Source organism: Centruroides sculpturatus, unplaced genomic scaffold (assembly GCF_000671375.1).
Source record: "Centruroides sculpturatus isolate CEXI.00-Female unplaced genomic scaffold, Cexi_2.0 scaffold906, whole genome shotgun sequence".
NCBI classification, from domain to species: Eukaryota; Metazoa; Arthropoda; class Arachnida; order Scorpiones; family Buthidae; genus Centruroides; species Centruroides sculpturatus.
In genome coordinates this window covers 99,291-107,790 of record NW_019385169.1, presented here as the reverse complement: position 1 = coordinate 107,790, position 8,500 = coordinate 99,291, and positions in this window count along the sequence as shown.

The following is an 8,500-nucleotide window of genomic DNA, read 5'->3' as shown; positions in this document are numbered from 1 at the left end:
AACGAAAATGAAAATTTGCTTGATAATTCAACTACGCTTGTTGGAGAACAATAAAAACACTACACTCAACAAGCCACCAATAAAACTCAACTGCCTAACCTATAACCAAAATCTCCTTTTAATTTGTTTTTTAAAAAAAGCGCTTGACAAACTTGCCCCGCATGCCGAAGTTGCCCCGATCTCCCCTATAAATTTAAATAATAATTTGAATAATTTTCTGTTGAAATATTTTATATGCAACATCTATATTTATAAAGTAGAATGTGAGAATGTGTGCTGTCTATTTACTACAGACTTCTAAACTAATTAACCAATTTGCCTGAAATTTTTTAAACTTATTCTCCATGACTGCACAAAATATGGCTACCATGAAACCTCAACATCTCATTCTTTTCCCCCGATTTCATCTCCTTGATAAATACAATAATAGTAGACTAAAATAATCGAACTTTTATATAATAAGGTTTCCATTTTAATATTTGTTCTTATAATCATAGCTGCTAGTTTAAAATAAAATTTAAAATTATCATTTGTACTGGAATATTATGCTTCGTTTTATAACTATCTGATAAAAACATATTCATCAGTGATATTTATAATTTGGACTTTCTACACTTATTAAGAAATGTTTTAAAATATAAATGAAGCCATTAATCTTATTAATTTTAATGATAATTAGTCTTATCTCATTTCGTTATTATAGAATGATAACTCTCATTAATCTATGTTAAGATATAATTATCTTACTACTTAATAGAGATAAGTTTTTTCTTTATAGTGAAAATGATCAAAGCAACATAACTATTAAAAAGTGAAATATTATTTAATGAAATAAATAGGAACAATTTGTTTAATAAAGTGATTAAGTTGGAAACACATTGAATTGAAAAATAGTGTTTTACTTAACAAAAATTAAATATTTATTTTAAATTTAAGATATTTTATATGTATAATGAGAATTTAGGTTTTTCCCACAAGTAGTAATGCATTATTATATGCCATTAATATATTTTTAAATTCTTAGGTTATAGGTAAAACATATAATTTTATTGTCAAAGTCTATATTATTATTATCATTAATATTAGGGGTAGATCCTATTCAAGAGTCTAAGTTGAAGAAAGGAGGAGAGTGAGGAAATAAGAGAGAGGAGAGAAGGTCCCAGTAGTTTACTGAGCATATAGTAAGAATGAAAAAGTATGGAAAATAAATACCATATTTGTTGAGTAATGTTTACATAGTATTATATAAATATTAAATTGAAATAGAATTTACTATTCTTTATACAATGAATTGTATAAAGAATAATACATTCGCGGTTCCAGTAAAGAAATAACAAAATGCATTGTATACACCATACATAGAATAAAAAAATTGTGTAAATATATATCGATTAAAATAGTATATTATGAATAAATTAATAAATAAATAAAAATTGGATGCGTAAACAAATAAGAAATATAATATTTAATAACAATATATACCTTGTATATATGTATTTTTTTTAAAGTGAAACTAATAAAATTATTTACCGTACTGTATTAACAGAATGATACAAAAATTTTGAACTGTTTTTAAGACATAATATTTTAACGAAAAATTGAAATAACTATTAAATATTATATATCATTTTAAAGGAAATTTTATTTACATTAGTATGAAATTAACGAACACGTTCATATGACACATGGTCGACGACACACTGAGTTTTGTTAGACTCACCACTCCTTTAGATGATCTTCGTGTCACCTAAAAAAATAGTGAAAGTCTGATTCTTCGGATCAGTTCTGTGGTATATTTTTCTCGCCAACCTCTGTTTTATAATTGAATTTCATTACTATATGCAAAGTAATCCTCGATTGGCTGCCATAGTGACAGATTTGATGGATTATATTCTTTTGGTACAAAGGAATGCCTTTGAGGAAGTCAATTGTGCCAAGCTAAGAAATTTACAACGAAAATTTCTGAATTTATAATACTTGTGTTTGAATGCCAATATTAACGGCATAATATTAAAACAGTTTTTTCATTTTTATAATACTTAAGTGGACATTACTTTTAGAGTGATTATTAGCTGCAATTTGAAAAAAAATTAGACTTACAAATTACCACTGCCATCTGTCTGTACATTCGTTTGTCCATCCGGCTGTCTTTCCTTAATCTCGAAAACGCAATTAGATGAATGCCGGGACCAGATATGAAAACGTTAAGGGCAGAAAGCTCCAATTAATTATATAGGAACTTCCGGTTTTGGAACGGAAGCCAGCTATTTCAGTTCAAAACATTCTCCTGAAAGCAGCTAATAGATGACTAACATGACTTTATTGCTAATGAAAAAGTATAATCTACAGGGGCAAGACACTACTAATTTGAAGTGGAAAGAATATATTTTAGAGTAAATAATTTAAAAAACATAATTAAAAATTGTAGCCCGGAATTGCGACGATGTCACAATATATAATTGCTCGTTAATTGTGTGTTATGTATTTTATAATTTTAATTGTAAAATTGTATTATGCAGTCAGTAATATTGTATAAATGTTGTATTTATATTAAAAATCCAATTAAAAAGGCATTCTTTGTCGAAATGTATATTGAAGATAATCTAAATGCATGTTTAGTAACCAGACAGTTGTTGGGTGTGATCGCTGTTCGAAGCTAAAAACGTTTTATTTTGAAAAATATGCCCAGATAACTATATATTTGTCAAAATAAAGCGTTTTCCGAAAAAAAATGGCCGCCTTATACAGGTGGCTATTCTCGGAAAGTGGCAGCTATTAAAGGTTCCGAGATATAAATATATATTAAATCAATTGCTTACGTAATGATTTTTCAGTGTATTATAGAATTTTTATTTATCACGCTTGTTTCAATCTTAAATGGCTTTAAAAAGTCATTAATTTACATAATTGTTCATTTTAGAAGCTAATGTTTCATGTATTTACATATTTTCAATTTGTCATAATGTTATTCCTCATGACTTTGATTATTAATTCAGTAAACCTGTGTGAGAAGCTGGAGACAAAACAAGAGCCTTACAGAACAAGAGACGTCGGAGATAAAAAAAACCAGAAATCCCAGGCTCGAGGCGGACTTTTCTCTCGAAGCCCGTGGGCCAAGCTTCAAACTGTCAACTCTCTCGTCTCCCAGCTCTCGTTTGTCTCGCCTCTGAAAGCAACCTCCAGGGAAGATCCTCGATCGTTGTCCCGACGTTCGAATAGACTGAATTGTTTATTTGTTTTTTAAGTTACGGCAACTCAACACTTGCGCGATCTGCCTAGGGGGATGTGTTCAGTGAGGTCGTTTTAGGGTAAGTAGCCTCCATTCAAGCATTACAGACATGAAGAAAACCCCGAAAACTCAATCTGGCCAGCCTGCCCTGGAGAGGCGCAAACCTACGACCGAACTCCCAAACGGAATCGTTTGGCCATTGGTGGGCTCATAGAATGGATCCGAAGACATTTGTCAATTTACCAGATGTATTATATTCAGATTGATGTAAACTTTCTCTCTCGGTTGATTAGAGCCATGATTCTTAACCACTTTGCCGCGGCACTTTAGTGTGCTGCGAGATTTTTGAAGTGTGCCGCCACTGCGCATATCTATAGGCCTACATAAGCGACGTCAGACAAGTAGTTTAATCGGTTATACCTTCCTAGGGCGTGATTGGAAATTGTAACCGGTGTTAGCGGATACTCCCGGTAGTTACTAAGACGTTTAGAAAATGTTACCTAAATAACCGACTGTGTTTAAAAATCACTGTTATGACGTCACCGGTTGTCCTGCGGTACTTACCGAAGTAACCGTGTGTGCCGCCGAATTTTTAAATTATTAAAAGTGTACCGTGACAAAAAATATCGAGAATCACTTGATTAGAGGTAGCTAGGTTGTCAATACATGTATTTTAATCTCCTTTTGTATTTAACGACTACTTTATTATATTATGTGTAAAACTGACTCTGCTCGGAATGTGTTTTGACGGCCGGTCACACTGTCGACAGACTCATAGTCCCTCCCATTCGAAATACAAAATCTTACCACTCAAACCTGAATAGAGATATAGTTGCAGTCACGAGTTAGAACGCGAATTCTAATTATCCGAACTGGTGTCAGGAAAAAATAGAGCCGTGATTTCCCGATCTTATCATAAATTACGAGTAAANTTCATTACGTATATACAACATTAACGGCTTCGGAAGACGATAGAATTCTTTAATTAAAACGGATATAATTTAACTGTAAATCATTATCTCGAAGCAAAAAGTGAAATCCACGATGTCGAATGTTAATATTCTCTTTTTATTATTGCTGACGAAGTAATATTAGCCTTACTTCTGAAGTTATCATGTTATTTTTACTTTCGTTATGTTGCTAACAGCAGCTCGAGAATGACCGATAAGAGAAGCTTACTTATCGCAAGTGGCTACCGAAACAGAAAATTAAACGTACTGTATATCACAGAACAGAATTTTCATAGTTGATTAAATGCCAACCACGTGGTTCTGATAAAGACTAGACTTTGTAGCATTCGTTAGTATAACGATATGACAGAATACGTCTATGGACTTCCCGCTGGCCACAATACTATCTTTATTCGATTGTAGCGAATCCATGTCTTTGTTATCAGTACAGTAGAACCCCGTTAAGAAATTTTTGAAGGGTCTACTGTAAAAACACTTCTTAGGCGGGAATACCTCTTACGCAGGAATTGTAAAAAAATTACTTTTTATTTGTATATTGAATTTTTTTCAATATCAACGTAAAATAACAGAGCACAGTATAACATAGTAGAATAGTAAGATGCACTGACTAGAGCAAGTGCATAAGTGTCTGGTGCCGATATGACATGTCAACAGTTAATGCATAGCACCAGTTAGGGAGTATGATCAAAATAATAAGACCCCAGAAAATTAGCGACCACCTGACGTGTGTAGCTGTTTGATATACAACATGGTAAAATATCTGGAGTTACTTTATTAAAACTTTACTTTATTAAAACTGTCTTCATAAGTGATAAATTTATGGAGAGGAATATATTTCAATTTGTCTTCAAAATAAATTTCTTAAATGGGTAAAATATCGTCAACGGGCCCGATATTTTGGAATTTCTTATACAAGAAAACTTGTTATGCGGGACACGCATCTTAGGATGTAAACAGGTGCTGGGACTGAAAAATTTGAACTTCTTTATGCAGGAACTTCTTAAACGGGTTGTATTGTACCAAGTACTGTACTTGTTATCTTGCTGGAATAGGAATGGACGATTCCGGAATAACAACATTTTAAAAAGAAAGAAGGCTGATTTTCAAAACGTGAACATAATCTTGGATTTTGATGACTTCATCAAAAAAATATAGTTTACCTATACCGTAAGCAGAAATAATACCCATTCAGGACTGAACACGAGCAACATTCTGAGGTGATTGCTTCTGTCCAATTCATTTTTTACCAATATTTCTGAAATAAATCTGGAAGATCGATTTATAAGATTCTCTATAGAAGTTTGTTCAGTGGAGCTGCTGTCTTGTTCATCTAAAGCGACTTCACTCGTTTTACTTAGTCAGGTAAGGTTTCCTCCCTGCATAGTACAGCCGGTAGCCGTGATGTTTTATATACTTCTAACTATACGTTCAGAACTGTCTTGTTTAAAGTGTTCTTTGATCCCTAGTTTTGTAATCCCTGCAACTGACTGATACCGATTTTTTCTAAGCTAACACCGAAACACGTGGCAGTCCCTTCTATTGAAAACACGCTTTCTACGTTTGGCATTGTTAGGATACAGGATTCCAGTCTGTCTATATTTCTGAAGAATACAATGAATAGTTGTTTTGGTATTTTAAAATCCAACGAAATTTTCCGCTCCGGGAAGTTGTTCTCTCATCGAAGGGATGCACCTCCGGCAATGATATTAACAGGTTTTCTCCGTGGCAATTTGTACTGGAAATGATTAGGTTAGGATGTAACGTACAGAAATCCTTCTTGGCACAGCATATCTATAGAATGATTTCAGTTTTAAAAGAACATATGGTAATCTTCCCTTCTTAGTTTCCAGTTGTTAAACGATCGAACTTTTTTGTTGCTGATCTCCGTACCTCTATGAAAATTCTCGAAAAATATGTTTGTTTTTTTTTTAATTTAGAAATTTTTAGAAAATTAAATAAAATATTATTTTGTATGTTTAAAATTTCGCTGGATGTACAATTTTCAATAAATAAAAAGACAGTCAATTCCAGAAAATTTTTTGTTAAAACTTTGGTCGATCACCTTTTATTTCCGTTAAAATTCCAGGATAAACTTCAGCAACCGGACCTTCCTTTTTAGGCTACACGGTTGCCTATAAACAGTCCTTTAAAATACAGAAATAATCCAATAAAACCTTGTAAAAAAGTTGTAAAAAATTGGAGTTGGTGATTTTTCGACGTCTTTAGGTTTTCATCCTTCTTCCATTCGGGAGTTTCGGACTTATATTGTTTCTGAAATTCTCCTGGATGCTGGAATTGGAGGACAGATTATATGCGCTTTCTTCGATGGTATTCAAGGTACAATGAAGAGAGGCTTTCCTGATGATGTCCACACTTACTCAGCCATTTTTGGAAATCTTTTATCGGCGACTGCAACTGGATGTTTAATAGGTCCTTTCTTAGGTCAAATATTCAGTCGATACTATGGATATGCTACTGCTACTTTCTTCGCTGCGGTGGTAGAGTTTGTTATTACAACTATCGTTTGGGCTTATATTTTTACTCAAGGAATGCGCTGTTAAATGTAAATTGTCCTTCTTCTCCTCCTGGCGGCGAATTATTACAAAAAATTTTTTTATGTTTAAAATTTCGCTGGATGTACAATTTTCAATAAATAAAAAGACAGTCAATTCCAAAAAATTTGGAATTGACTGTCTTTTTATCCTTCTGTGGAAGGATGAAAACCTAAAGACGTCGAAAGATCACCAACTCCAATTTTTTACAACTTTTTTACAAGGTTTTATTGGATTATTTCTGTATTTTAAAGGACTGTTTATAGGCAACCGTGTAGCCTAAAAAGGAAGGTCCGGTTGCTGAAGTTTATCCTGGAATTTTAACGGAAATAAAAGGTGATCGACCAAAGTTTTAACAAAAAATTTTCTGGAATTGACTGTCTTTTTATTTATTGAAAATTGTACATCCAGCGAAATTTTAAACATAAAAAAATTTTTTGTAATAATTCGCCGCCAGGAGGAGAAGAAGGACAATTTACATTTAACAGCGCATTCCTTGAGTAAAAATATAAGCCCAAACGATAGTTGTAATAACAAACTCTACCACCGCAGCGAAGAAAGTAGCAGTAGCATATCCATAGTATCGACTGAATATTTGACCTAAGAAAGGACCTATTAAACATCCAGTTGCAGTCGCCGATAAAAGATTTCCAAAAATGGCTGAGTAAGTGTGGACATCATCAGGAAAGCCTCTCTTCATTGTACCTTGAATACCATCGAAGAAAGCGCATATAATCTGTCCTCCAATTCCAGCATCCAGGAGAATTTCAGAAACAATATAAGTCCGAAACTCCCGAATGGAAGAAGGATGAAAACCTAAAGACGTCGAAAAATCACCAACTCCAATTTTTTACAACTTTTTTACAAGGTTTTATTGGATTATTTCTGTATTTTAAAGGACTGTTTATAGGCAACCGTGTAGCCTAAAAAGGAAGGTCCGGTTGCTGAAGTTTATCCTGGAATTTTAACGGAAATAAAAGGTGATCGACCAAAGTTTTAACAAAAAATTTTCTGGAATTGACTGTCTTTTTATTTATTGAAAATTGTACATCCAGCGAAATTTTAAACATAAAAAAATTTTTTGTAATAATTCGCCGCCAGGAGGAGAAGAAGGACAATTTACATTTAACAGCGCATTCCTTGAGTAAAAATATAAGCCCAAACGATAGTTGTAATAACAAACTCTACCACCGCAGCGAAGAAAGTAGCAGTAGCATATCCATAGTATCGACTGAATATTTGACCTAAGAAAGGACCTATTAAACATCCAGTTGCAGTCGCCGATAAAAGATTTCCAAAAATGGCTGAGTAAGTGTGGACATCATCAGGAAAGCCTCTCTTCATTGTACCTTGAATACCATCGAAGAAAGCGCATATAATCTGTCCTCCAATTCCAGCATCCAGGAGAATTTCAGAAACAATATAAGTCCGAAACTCCCGAATGGAAGAAGGATGAAAACCTAAAGACGTCGAAAAATCACCAACTCCAATTTTTTACAACTTTTTTACAAGGTTTTATTGGATTATTTCTGTATTTTAAAGGACTGTTTATAGGCGACCGTGTAGCCTAAAAAGGAAGGTCCGGTTGCTGAAGTTTATCCTGGAATTTTAACGGAAATAAAAGGTGATCGACCAAAGTTTTAACAAAAATTTTTTGGAATTGACTGTCTTTTTATTTATTGAAAAAGATATTTATCTTAATTATGAAAATATAGTAGATTGTTTTTTAATTTTTGGAACCTAACCCT